The following is a 14,842-nucleotide window of genomic DNA, read 5'->3' as shown; positions in this document are numbered from 1 at the left end:
GAAAAGAGTAAATTCTTTAAAACAGAAATTGAGTATTTAGGTCATATTGTATCATCTGATGGAATTAAAGTTGATCCTAAGAAAATAGATGCAATATTGAATTGGCCTGTACCTAAAAACGTGCATGAGTTACACTCATTCCTTGGTCTTGCTAGTTTCTATAGGAAATTTGTACGTGATTTTTCATTACTTGCTTTACCACTGACTAAACTTCTGAAGAAATGTATTGTCTATCATTGGTCCGAAAATAAACAGAAATCCTTTGACTTATTGAAACATGCCTTAACCCATGCCCCTGTACTACAGTTGCCTGATTTTAATAGACCATTCTTTTTAGTAGTGACTGATGCTAGTGGATCAGGAATAGGAGCCGTACTTATGCAGGATAATCATCCTATAGCCTATTTTAGTTGTAACCTAAAACCCTCTGAACTGAAATATTCCACATATGACAAAGAACTATTAGCAGTTGTACAAGCATTAAGACAGTGGAAACACTACTTAATGGGTTCAGAATTTATGATTAAGACCAATCAGCAAAGTATTAGACATTTACTTAGCCAACCCCAAATATCTGACCGACATATCAAATGGGCATCTTTTATTCAAAGTTTTTATCCTATCATTCAATATCAACCCGGAAAAGAAAATGTAGTGGTTGATGCATTAAGTAGAAGACCTGCCATTCATAATATTTCTGTTATATCTTTTGATTCTTTGATTGCTATGAAATATACTTATCATCAGGATATTACTTTTCATGCTGATTGGAATAAATTAGTTCAAAATAACTTGATTCCTATTGATTCACTATCATATAATGATGGATTTATGTTTTATGAAAAGAGATTGTGTGTTACAATTCCATTCCGATCTTTTCTTTTGAATGAGATTCATTGTCCCCCATATCAAGGTCATAGAGGTATCATATCTACTTTATGTACATTAACTGAAGATTTTTATTGGCCGCATATGGACACTGATGTATCTAACTTTGTTTCTGAATGTTTGATTTGTCAAAGCGTTAAGAGATCGGATGCTGTACGCTCACGTAGTGAATGCCCGAAGGTCCCCAAGAACAATAGAACTCTACTTTTTGCACAAATTACAAGGTAAAAAGCATGAACGATAAGAGCAAGAGACCAATTGGGTGCAATCTCCCCCCATGCCTTGTGTGAGCGCTCCACAAAGCATATTTTATGTATTATTCATCTTCAAGCTCAAATAATAGCCCAAATTACAAAATAGAAAGCTTTTAGCTTTTGAGTTTGCTTTAATACAAAATAGGAATAAAGCTAGTGGACGGTGCCCAAAGAGTCTGGTACGCCCAATACAATGTCCAAATAGAAATAACATAATCGTGCGCCCATGCGCATACAAAATAATAATAAATATCCGACGCCTTAATAAATAGGCGTGACAAAATATAGGCGCCATGCCTAAGGTATGCGCCCATCAAAATATAATCCATAAATCTAATACTCGCTATCCTCCAATGCTTTATTAAGGTTAGGATTTATTTCTAACCAGTTGATTTATTTATGTAGCTGAAGACTGCTAGGTATTCACTTTTGTCGATTTAATTGTATTATTTTACTAACGATTGTGAATGCTTCAGTTGATGTGTAGAGATAGCAGTAGTGGCGGAGGAAAGCATTGGAGGATAGCGAGTATTCGATTTATGGATTATATTTTGATGGGCGCATACCTTAGGCATGGCGCCTATATTTTGTCACGCCTATTTATTAAGGTGTCGGATATTTATTATTATTTTGTATGTGCATGGGCACACGATTATGTTATTTCTATTTGGACATTGTATTGGGCGTGTCAGACTCTTTGAGCACCGTCCACTAGCTTTATTCCTATTTTGTGTTAAAGCAAACTCAAAAGCTAAAAGCTTGCTATTTTGTAATTTGGGCTATTATTTGAGCTTGAAGATGAATAATACATAAAATACATGCTTTGTGGAGCGCTCACACAAGGCATGGGAAAAGATTGCACCCAATTGGTCTCTTGCTCTTGTCGTTCATGCTTTGTACCTTGTAATTTGTGCAAAAAGTAGAGTTCTATTGTTCTTGGGGACCTTCCGGCATTCACTACGTGAGCATACGACATCCGATCTGCGCACCACACTTGGCTATGCATTCTATCCAACTGTAGACCAAAAGTAGAAGCATGTACCGCCGCATAAGCATTTCGGACAGCCAAGTCTTCCAACAACTTCTGCATACCTCCCTTTCCAAAATTCAAAGCAAGAGGCAATCCCGTTTCTTGTGCATGGATCTTGTCATCTTTCCAAAAGATAAGCTGTCGTGCCAAGGCCTCCTGATAGGCAGCACAATCCTTTCTCTCGTGCTGCAAACTGTAATACCACATACATCTTTTTCCAGGCTTAGGGGACGGGTTGCTGCCCCTGTCCCCTTTCCTCTTGTCCTTTGTCATCCAATTTTGCAACCTTCAATTGAAGATCCTGCATGCCTTTGACCAATTCATCTAAGACATCTTCCCTAACAAAGGGAACAATAGTAGGTACAGCCATAGGGTCAACCACAAAAGTAGGTGGCTTACTGGATACATCAATTGTCTTGCATATAACAATGGGCAAGCTAGAGACATGCAATCTTTCTCTTCTTCTATGCTTCTTCACAAGTGTAGTAACAGCTTCCTTGACATGTCTCCACTCTATTTTCAAACATGTCTTTGTAGTTTGATCCTCCAGCAAATCATCAAGCTTCTCTTGAAGCTCAGGATCAGCTGCCTGTAGAAACAATTCCATTTTTGGACTTGCAAGATCTTGTTGTTGTGCAAGATCCAACTGCTCAAATTGACTTTCAAATTCTCTTAACAATTCCATAGCCACAAGACCCTTATTGGGTTGTAAAACCCACTCTTGAAAAGTCTTGCGCGTAATCAAACTGGTGTCCTCAATGTAAAATTATTCCCTGAGTGTCTTCTTGAAGGCTACCCCCAATCTGCATCCTGCAAGTATAATTCAATAATCTGTGCTTTCAGTTCATGAACAGTAACACGTACAAAATACCAACATGAGATTGAGCCACCCCAAATAATTCCATCTTCTGAGCATAGGTATATACATATGTAGATACATTCTTGCCATTGAATAACTTCACCTCACGCTCAACTCCTTGCAAAGCATTCATCACAACACTTTCTGTTTGAGCTAAAGCTTTCATCACCTGTTGTTGTTGTTATACCTGCATAAGCATATTCATATTTTGCACCAACTATTGTAAAACATCACTGGAGAATGTATTCGAAGATTCTCCCATCTTGTCTTTTCTTCTTCTGACGACCTTTCACGTCGGGTTCACCAATGTCGGAGGGGTCTTTGTCGAAAGGTCGAATCCACAGGGGATCAGAAGTAGAAGGAAGTAGAGATAGGAGATGGAAGAGAAGATAGAGAATACCCAAGTGGTAAACAATACAAAGACAAATCACAATGAATTGAATCAATATGTATTGAAAAGAACCTGGAATCTTCACACTACTCAGAAGCAATCTCCAGGCATTAGATCTCCTGGAGCTTCTTTGTAGAACAAAACGTGCATAAAAATTACAGCTCCTTCTCTACTACTCGGAACGCAAATCTGATGGCTCCGTTCAGTTTTCGGCCTGTTTACAGCGATCGCGACGCACGCGATTTCGTCAATCTATCCCTCTTGTGAAAATCCCCTAATTGACTGAAAAAGCAACTAGCTTTTTGCATGCCATCCTAATCTAGAAGCTTTTTTCTAACTTTTTCATATTTTTACAATAAATAATATCAAAAATAGGCTAAAATTATCCAAAAATCTAGTATTTTTTGATAATCCATGCAACTCACACTAGTACTAATGGCTCAGATCACATTGACTCTCTATATCAATAAAGAAGTCGCATGATGATGCATTCCATACTTTTTCACACTTACAACACTTGTACTTAATAAACCACATGATGTATTTACTGCACTTAATATTGTCCTTGCATTCATGAGAATTGTACATGTAGTTACAATGGCTGCCAATTCAATTTCACCAATCAAAACATCATTTTTAGCTGCAAGAAAGTTATCTTCTTCCTCCTCATCCATCATCCCATCTTTATTCTCATAGTGTGCCCGAAATAACATGTCTACGGTTATCTCTTCCTGCAATATGCTAAAATTTAGGGTTCAAAGATTTGATGTATACAATCCACTAGAGTATAGCAATGTCTGGGGTAGCACAACTAGTAATCATACCCAATACCGGCAAAAAATTAGTCTCAATGACTACACGGGCACCCATAAAATACTCTTTATCACATTTAAGGGTTTTCACAATTCCCCATAATTCTCTTTTTACATGTGGATACCTTCTCTACTGTTTGGTTAATACTTTAGCACCAAATCGAATTGCATATCTTTGCCCTTCTTCATCATCTTGCCCAATTGCCCATCCAATCCGGATTGGGCTCATATTAATAGTAATAATAATAGGGTTTCCATGTGAATAATTAGCCTTTCTCAATGTAGGAGTAGATTTCAAGAGTCGCTTCAATTTCTTCATTACTTTTTGATGCTTCATTTCCCAATGAAACCTCTAACTTTCCTCAAGAGTTGATATAGAGCATCAGCTACATGTGCAAAGTGAGGGATCCATATCAAATAGAACACACATGCACCCAAGAATCTATGTACCTTAGATACATTCATGCATACATCTTACATTCTATCAATCCCGTCTATTTTCACTGGTGATGGTCTTTGCCCATAGAGCCCACACATATGCCCAACAATCAAAACCTGTTCAACTCCAAAGACTAAATTTTTTCCAGAAAGAGTTAAATGCACCTCTTTTAGACGCATCAAAATACTTTCACATTCCACAATATGGTCTGTAACAAACTATCTACACCAATGAGCATCCATCTCTTCATTCTTTTCATCCACTACACACCCTTTGATTGGAACATCATCCAAGAAGGGCATTGTCAATTGTAGTATAAAATCCCTGAGTATACTATTCATAGCATTTGTCATGTGTGACACTGAGTTCGTTGCACCTTGCGGGAGAGTACACATCCGTACTAACCCCAAGGGATTCTTCATGGTTGTGATATCCCTGACCTCAATTACAAGCTGAAACCAATCATACCCTAAGTAAAGATCACCCAAAGAATAGATCACTCTACTTGAAAAAACCTCTGCCAATTCATCAACCACACAAGACCTGCACCCACATCTCTTATGGTCACTTTATTGACCGGCTGCATATATTGGATAAAAATCAAAGCCCCATTCTTTTTTGGCACAATAAACCAACGATTTGAGTATGGCGCTGAAGAGGGCTCCAAGATTTTCATGCAAATCTTTTCATTTAGCAAATCTATTAGCTTTGGCAAGTAAGCTTCAAGCATTGGAATAGGCCTCAAGTTCCATGGTACATGTGGCATAGTAAATATTATCATAAGAGAGACAACAATCGGATCCACATAACATATTTCAACTAGCTGAAATGCAAATGCTTTCCCATGCCTAGCCAACATCTGCATAAAATAGTCTCTTTCATAAGGAAAAAGAAACCCTTCTGCATCAACTTTCAATTCATATAATATTTCAACTATAAACTAATGACCTATCTCTTTAGGATCCCATAAGCTTGGCTAGTATGACACTTTCTCATATAGACTCTCATTGTCTGGTGGAAGCGGCAAAGCAACTGGTTTCACCTTTTTGTGAAATGTCTTATACTTTGTCTCCACAATTGCTTCACTCAGCAAACAATGCTATAGCATCATACATGTCCAAAGACCATACTAACAACATTCTATTTTCAGCCTCATTTTCTGTATGTGTAGTTGTTGAAATTTCAGCCATAGTGTCAATAATTGTCAATGTAATAAAATCATCAACAAGGAAAATTTGTGAACAATAGAAACTTGACAATTGTTAGAAACTCATCAATCGGCCTCCATTTTTCAGTTTCCTAGTAGCATGTTTCATAGATATGCATTCAGCCTTGCACATAGCTTCCATAGGCTTAAACCAATATGAACTATTTAATGTTTAAGAATAACTAGTAGTAAATATATGCTTCATTCCATCTCTCCTCGTGGATAGCTAGAATGGCTCCTACATATAGGTATTTTTGCATGGTTTAAAGATTAGATGGCAGTCCCCATCTTGCACAAGTAACGTCACAAATATTGACTCCTTTCTCTCTTACCAAAGCCTAAGAAAGAATTGAATATATCTATCTATGACTTAGCTTAGATCCCTCACACATTCACTCAAAAAGCAAACAAGTGCTATGCATCAATGTATGAATATGAAACATACAATGCAACAAGTAAATGCATCATGCACAACTAAGCTTTCATTACTCAAATGGCATATAAGTCCACAACCAAGCTTTGTTCTTTTCATGAGTGCATCTAACTCCTATAATGAAACACTAAACTATAAAGCTATAACATCAAGACAACTGTTCTTGTGCTACTATAGCTTTTTCAAATAACAAATACAAGCATCCTAAAAATCTAAGAAAATTAATAAATGAAATTATAATTCTTGCTTTATAGAGATGTATAAGAAAATAAAAAAGTGAAATGATAATCCTATCTACTTCTCTCTCTCTCTCTCTCTCTCTCTCTCTCTCTCTCTCTCTCTCTCTCTCTCTCTCTCTCTCTCTCTCTCTCTCTCTCTCTCTCTCTCTCTCTCTTCTCCCTACTCCCTTTCTTCTCTCTCCTTCTACTCTTCTCTTCTTTATTTTCTTCTCTCTCTCTCTTCTATCCTGTATCTTATTTCTCTTCTTTTCTTCTCTTTCCTCTCTCTTTACCTCTTCTCTCCTCTTTCTCTACTCCCTCTCTCTTCTCTCTCCTTCTTTTCTCCTTCTCTATCTCCTCTTTTCTCTCTCCTCTCTCCTCCTCCTCCTCCTCCTCCTCCTCCTCCTCCTCCTCCTCCTCCTCCTCTCTCTCTCTCTCTCTCTCTCTCTCTCTCTCTCTCTCTCTCTCTCTCTCTCTCTCTCTCTCTCTCTCTCTCTCTCTCTCTCTCTCTCTCTCTCTCTCTCTCTCTCTCTCTCTCTCTCTCTCTCTCTCTCTCTCTCTCTCTCCTTTTCTCTTTATGTTATATTATATGCGACAAAAGTTCTAGCTTAGACTTTAGAAAGTGAGACAAATTTTTGTCTAAATAATGGAAATATCCTAATTGGTTTGGTGAGTGCTTTCTATGAGGTTAGGATTGAATCCTACAGCTCCTATAATTTTCACTTTGAAGACTACATCATATGTACCTTTTCCTAAATTTTATCTTGAGACTATCTCATTTTTACTCAAATAAGTGGTGTATATATGAGGCACGCATGCACGAAGACCATGGAGAACTTGAGCCTTAGTTGCTAGTTCTACATATATGCACATCACATTTTTTTAATCCTAACATATTGCTTTGTTAAGCCTTTTATTAGATTTGCATTCAACAACTCATGCTTCAACATATAGGATATTCTACCTTTGTATTTTCTTACCATCAAACTCTTCTTGAAAAATAGATTACAAGTATTCCAAACTTCCAAAAGACTTCCAATCGTGCTACAAGTCAATCTAGTTGCAACAATATCTAAATCCAACTTTTTCAAGAAGTATTTTAGGTCTTTATTTTTTGTGTGCTTTTTAGTTTCAGAAATCACCTTACATTTTAACAAGTCTATTTTTTCAAGGTTTCAACAAGCATCTGTCATCTCATCAACTTCCATAAATGAAATAGCTCCAAGTGACTCATATTTACATATTTCAACAAGTAACTTATTATCCAATTTACTTATATTGCCTTTCTCCATTGTTAGCCCTACAGTACTTATATTGTCTAGTAAATTTTGTGAATATAAACAAATGAAACTGAACCTCTTTCTCCCACCTTTCCTCCCTTCATTCCTCCCTCTCAATGTGCCAAGTGAGGCTTGCAAGATAGTCAAATGCATGACCACTAATTATGGTGTCTCTTTAGTACCAAGCCATCGGATGCGAGACCTAGACACCATGCTTAGTGCAAGCACAAGGAAAGCCTTATATATTTTTGTGACAAGCGAGGCATGGAACATTTACACAAAGCTAAAAGCACAAGCTGTAAACCACTTAAATCAAGACTATACTAGCTATGGTGTCCCTAAAGTACCAAGTCATGAGGATGTGTAACCTAGACACCATGCTTAGTGTAGGCACAACAAAAGCCTTGTGTCTCTTTGTGTCGTTGAGCAAGGCCTAGGACATCACTAAAAATTTGAAAATATGAGCTATAAATCACTCAAGTCAGATGCATGAATATAGACACAAGGTTAAAAGTATAAGCTATAAACCACTTAAGCTAGATACACGACTACATTAATTATAGTATTCCTTTAGTCTCAAGCCATGAGGATGTAGAACCTAGACACCATGCTTAGTGTAGGCACAAGGAAAGCCTTGTGTCTCTTTGTGCCAAGCAAGGCATGGGAGATTGACACAAAGCTAAAAGTATAAACTATAAACCACTTAAGTCAAATGCACAACTTCAACTAATTATGTTGTCCCTTTTGTGCCAAGCCATGAGGGTGTGGAGCCTAGACACCATGCTTAATGTAGATGTAAGAAAGCCTCATCTCTTTATGCCAAGTGAGGCCTAAGACATTGACACAAAGCGAAAAGTATACGCTATAAACTACTTAAGTTAATTTCATGACTACAAGCCATGAGGACATGGGACATAGATATCATGCTTAGTGTATGCAAAATGTTGAGGCATAGCCACAAATATTTATGTAAGTAAGTTTGACTATATGCAATCAGTAATTACCATAGGTAATTCACATGATTCTATTAATTATGGTGTCTCTTAGTGCCAAGCCATGAGGACGTGGGACCAAGACACTATACATAATGTAGACTAATCATTTAAAGGCTAAGTACATTATATAATTCACTTAAGTCAGTTTCACGACTATACTACTTATGGTGTCCCTTTAGTATCAATCCATGAGGACATGGAACATAGACACCATGCTTAATTTAGGTGCAAGGTTGGGACATAGCAATAGTTGCATAAAGATTTATGCAAGTTAGTTTGAATATATACAATTTGTGAGTATCTTAGGTAATTTCCATGACTCTACTAATTATGATTCCCAAGCCATGAAAATGGGGGACCAAGACACCACACTCAGTGCAAGCAAATCATTTAAAGACTAAGTACAATATATTAATGTTTTGAATGCATCTACAAGGTTAGTTGAGTTTGAGCATCCTCTATTGAACCGTCAAGAAGTGCAAAAGTTGGATGTGGAGTAGAACCATTAAAATGAATTTATCTCATGGTGGCATGTTGGCCTATACAGTGGTACATGTGTGGGGATGATCAATGGTTGCTTATCAAAGGTCGGGATGCCAACATCCTTGAATGGAAAATGAGGTTTTAAGTTTCCACAAACATAAGGGGATTGATGCCGACCAAGAAAAGGAATGGAGCTAGCTATCAAAGGCTATCTCATCCTCTTGCAAGTCAATATTTAGATCCATCTCAAAGTGATAGAAATGGGTCCTTGGAGACCTTGCATTGCTATTAGTCTTAAATGGAAGTCTTGAAAGTGCAAGTGGAATATGAGGAAACAAATGAAGTTGGTGAGAAACTCAAAAAGAAATAAACATCACATGCATTTGCAATAATACTAAAAGCATGTGTGATATGTCAAGCTTCAATGCACATAGGCTAGGAGGACACTAAGATATGGAATATGTTTCAAACTTCCAAAAACCATGTACAAATTAATGCAGATTATACGTGTTTTTCATATCTAGAGAATGCTCCATAGGAGGCCATGAAGATAGTTGCATACATACAATAATGACAAATATCATTTTTAAGAAACCATATCATGAGAATGCCTACATGCATCTTACTGTTGTGGTGTAGGTCCTTTTGTCCCCATATAGGCTCATCGCCTTCAAAAGCATACAAAACTCATGGTGTTCATGTGCCAAACTCTTGCATTTTGCATTATGATTGGGATTCCTTTTTTCTTTCAACTCCCTTTTAACCCAAGGAAAATTGCTCCACCATACAACCATAGAGGTTGCTTTGGTTTCTTGCATCTAAATTGGACCTCAAGCCCCTTTAATTGATTGGCATTTGCCATAGAGTTATTTTATATTTTTTTGACTAATAGTATTGATTACATCTTGTGGTTTTGATAGTCCTTCTATACTCTTGAGATACTAGAAGTCTCTTGAGAAACTAATTGAACAAGTGTGTGTCTCTGAGAAAGAAAGATTGCTTCTTCTGGGTAGTCCCAGACAAGGATTTTGTTTATCTTGTTAGGTTCTATCAATATATAGTACTTTGATTCATTAAGCTTCGTCTTTATCTTGTGTACCTCTTGTCTATTCTTTTTTCTTCTCTTCTATCTCCTATTCTCTACTTCCTTCTCTCTCTGATCCCTAGTGGGTACAACCTTTCAACTAAAACCCCTTTGACATTGGTGAACTCAACGTGAAATGCCATCGGAAGGAAAGACAGGATGGGAGAATCTTCAAGCACAATTTCTAGTGATGTTTTGTAGCAGTTAGTGGAGAATATGAACATGCTTATGCATGTACAATAATAACAATAGGTGATGCAAGCTTCTGCTTAAACAAAAACTATTGTGATGAATTCTTTGCAAGTAGTAGAGCATGAGATGAAGTTGTTTAATGGTAGGAATGTATCTGCATATTTGCATACCTATTCTCAAAAGATGGAGTTCTTTGGGGTAGCTCAACTTGCATGGATCCAGTATTTTGTACGAGTCACTGTACATGAATTGAAAGCCTGAGTTATTGAATTGTACATGTAGGATGCTAACTGGGTAGCTTTCAAGAAGACACTCGAGGAAGAATTTTACATTGAAGATACCATTTGGATTACTTGCAAGAATTTTCAAGAGTGGGTTCTAAAACCCAATAAGGGTCTTGTGGCTATAGAGATATTGAGAGAATTTGAAAGTAGGTTTGAGCAGTTAGATATTGCAAAATAGTAAGCTCTTGCAATTTAAAAAATTGAATTGTTTCTACAAGTAGTAGATCTTGATCTTTAAGAGAAGCTTGATGATTTGCTAGAGGATCAGACTATAGAGACATGGCTTAAAAAAGAGTGGAGATATGTTAAGGAAGCTGTTACTGCATTGGTGAAAAAGCATAGGAGAGAAAGATTGCATGTATTTATCTTGCCCACTATTATGGGAAAAATAGTTGACGTATCTAGTAAACCAACCACTTCTGTGGCTAACCCTATGGATGCACTTGATGTTCCCATTGTTAGGGAAGATGTATTAGATGAATTGGTTAAAGGCATGCATAATCTTCGTTGAAGGTTACAAAAATTTGATGAAAAAGGACGAGGAAAGGGGTATGGAAAGTAGCCCCTAAACTAAGGAAAAGATGTATGTGGTGTGATAGTTTGCAACATGAAAGGAAGGATTGTCCTGCTTATCAGGAGGCCTTGGCACGACAGGTCATCTTTTGGAAAGATGGCAAGATCCATCACAAGAAAGGGGATTGCCTTTTGCTTTGAATTTTGGAAAGGGAGATATATACAAGTTGTTGGGCTATTCGAAATGCTCATGTCGTTGTACATGCTTCTACTTTTAGTCTACAGTTGGATAGAATGCATGGCCGAAGGTTGCAATATGGACACATGCTTTGCATGCTGCTAAAAAGAAAAAGTTATTGATAGTGAAATATCTCATGTAGGTCAAGACATTCGTGACATAACTGACTAGGAATCACTGGTAGATGCATATTCAGTGTATGCATATTTAGCAAAGGTACAAAACATGGGTATACTTGTGGAAGAGAAATGAAAGAGAGATGAAGATAATGTAGGGATATCTAAGAGAGCGACAAGAAGAAGTGTGGATTAGCCTAAAGCTGCAAATCAGCCACCTCTCAAACTTGTAATGGAAGACATTGGACATGAGCAGAAACATGATAGCAAACAAGAGGGAAAAAAGAAGGGAAAGCAACGGCGGTATATAAGTTGCAGTCTGATATTGAGACAACCACGGATCTAGAGAAGGTTCTTGAAGAACAAATTTTAAACAGTCAGGTGGAATTCACCTTGGGAGAGATGCTTGGCATTGCCAAGTGAAAATTTCATGATGAAATCATTGACATAATTAAGAGGAAGTATTAGTTTCTTGGTGATACCACTAGTGTATTGCTGCAGTTTGAAGAGGAAACTGGTTTGTTGGGCATTCTGGTATGAGCATGATGTAAGTACTGGTTTATGTATGCAGGATGCTGCTAATCAATGGACAGCATGTGAAAAAGAGAAAAAAGTGGTTGAAAATGCATTATCTTGTAGCAATATGCATGGTGGAGTAAGGCATATGCAACTATCTAGGGAAGAGATTCTAGGATTTATTCCTTGGAGTCATTACACAAGAAATCACTGGGCAAGGACTACCATTGAAATGCTAGTGAAAATAGGGGAGTGTTAAACTCCTTGTGTTGCTTTACTTGACCATGGGTCCAAGATTAATGTCATTGAGTATGGATTGTATGAGAACGGTGCATGGGACACTGATCATGGTTGGCATATGAGGGCTACAAACAATTCTTCGGGGGAGCTCTATGATGCATGTCCTAATGTAAAAGTGTCGATTGGTGATGTACAAGAAGAGCACCACTTCTTTGTGCAAGATAGTTCCCTATATGCAATGATTTTGGGACAAACCTATATCATAGGAGTGTGTATGGAAACAAAAGTACTTGATGATGGTTTTGCTCATGCAAGAGTTAGAAGTAAGGATGGGAGGAAAGCTGTCCAATTTCTTACCGTTTGTGTTAATCAGCCTAGGAATCGGGATAGGCTTTGAGAGTCTCCTTTGTCTCCAAATGCAAGGGAATTCAAAGACCTAGATTTTAATTGATCACTACTGTAATGTAGGGCTACAATAGTGTTTTTCAGAGGATGTACTCACCTCTACATGAGAATGTGATATGTTTATTACTTTGTTAGGGATAAACTCCTACTTGGGGGGATTTGGGATGGATAAACTCTCACTTTGATACTTGTTTAAGATAGTTTTGATGATAATGGCATAGAGAGAGAGAAGACAATGAAACAAAGATTCTTACTAGAGTATCATAAGTTTCTTCTCTTACTAGAGTAGAGAGTAGAGTAGAGAGAAGATGACAGTAATCCTTGATAGAGAGTGTCATTGGATTCTTCTTTTACAAAATTTTAGTCACTTGCTTAAGCTACATTAAAGAGAGAGAGAGAGAGAGAGAGAGAGAGTTTTCATACTTATGTTTGAAGAGCATTCAAAGCACTCATGTGTAAACCTCCCAAAGCCAACAAATATTTATCCATCTAGCTCTTATTTATGAGCCTATCCTACAACACCTACCAAGTTGATACATTTTGTATCTACCATCCACCTATCATAATGATCTCTTTATGAGGAAGTTTGTATATAAACAACACCTATGAATATAACATTATATTCTTCAAGCTTTTAATCAAGTCTTTTGTTTTCTTGCATTCTTCCTACATTTTCTCATGTTATGAGAGCATATCAAGATCCTATGCTAGCTCACACACTTCGGGTCTAGTTCACTCATTTTTCAAGACAAGGTAAAAGTGATTCAAAGACTATTTACCATCCTATCTCAATAACTCATAGCTTCCACTCAATCCTCCTTGCTCTTTTCTCACTCCTACAAGATGGAGGAGTTGACAAGCTCCAACTACTAGAGTCGGAGTTTGAGAATGTGGATGATCTACCTCACATAGGCAAACCTATGGTCCATTGCTGTGTAGAGAAGAACCCACCACAAGAGTCTAGCCCAACCTTTCCCATGTGGAAGCAAAAAGATGTAACTACCTTAATGGAGATCATGGTTCCTTGCAATGATTGCCATATGCAAATGGTACATAGCTTGAATACTGTCAATCTTATTTGGAAGAAATTTAAGGATGTATATGGAAAGAAAGATAATATCCATCAAGTTACTACCTTGTGCAAACGTGTTAATTATACCATGCAAGAAGGGTACTCAACAACACAATTTTTTTTTAGAAGTGGCAAACTCTCCTTGATGAAGCTTTGATCATAGGCTTAGAGATTTCAAAAAAGCTCCAAATCACCCTTCTTCTCTTCTCATTACCACCTTGGCATGCTTTCATAAGCACATATTCCAGCTCTTCTCAATCTATTTGCAAATTGGTGGCCAAAATCCAAATAGAGGAGGTTCTAATATAAGGAGCTCCTCCAAATGAGTGGCCCCATGCACTTTGATCGACAAGCATCCATACAAGAAGCATGGCAATCATCATTAGTTGTCCACCACCAGTCCATCTTCCTTTCCCAAACCCAATCCTCATCCACCCCAACAAAAGAAGACCCATTTTCTCCCATTAAATCACTAAAAAGTGAACGAGTGTTGTTGTACCAAGAAGAAGGAGCATTCATCATAGAAACAACAATTGCAGCAATATTGGCCCCTACAAAGGCTTTGATGGTAAATCCCAAGTGCACATCCTCAGGGTGTGCAGAATATGTAAAATACCACATGAGTTCAAAAGAAAGGGTATTTTATTTACTAAAATGTATGGGATGGTATTTACAAAAGGGGTTTTTAATTATAATTTGAAAAAATTTGTAAGTTTAGTAAAGTAAAATGGATTATTTTATGGCCTTATGGTATATGAAGAAAGTATATTTTTTGAATGTATGATATATATGATTTCTTATAGGTGCACCTTCAAGTATACATCAGAATATTTCAAACTTATGAAGGGGATTTGACTCCACTTTTGATGTTTACAACCTGACTCAACACTCCC

Source organism: Lygodium microphyllum, chromosome 1 (assembly GCF_053477565.2).
Source record: "Lygodium microphyllum isolate KBCC chromosome 1, Lygodium_microphyllum_v1.1.10, whole genome shotgun sequence".
Lineage (NCBI taxonomy): Eukaryota > Viridiplantae > Streptophyta > Polypodiopsida > Schizaeales > Lygodiaceae > Lygodium > Lygodium microphyllum.
This window is presented reverse-complemented; position numbering follows the sequence as displayed.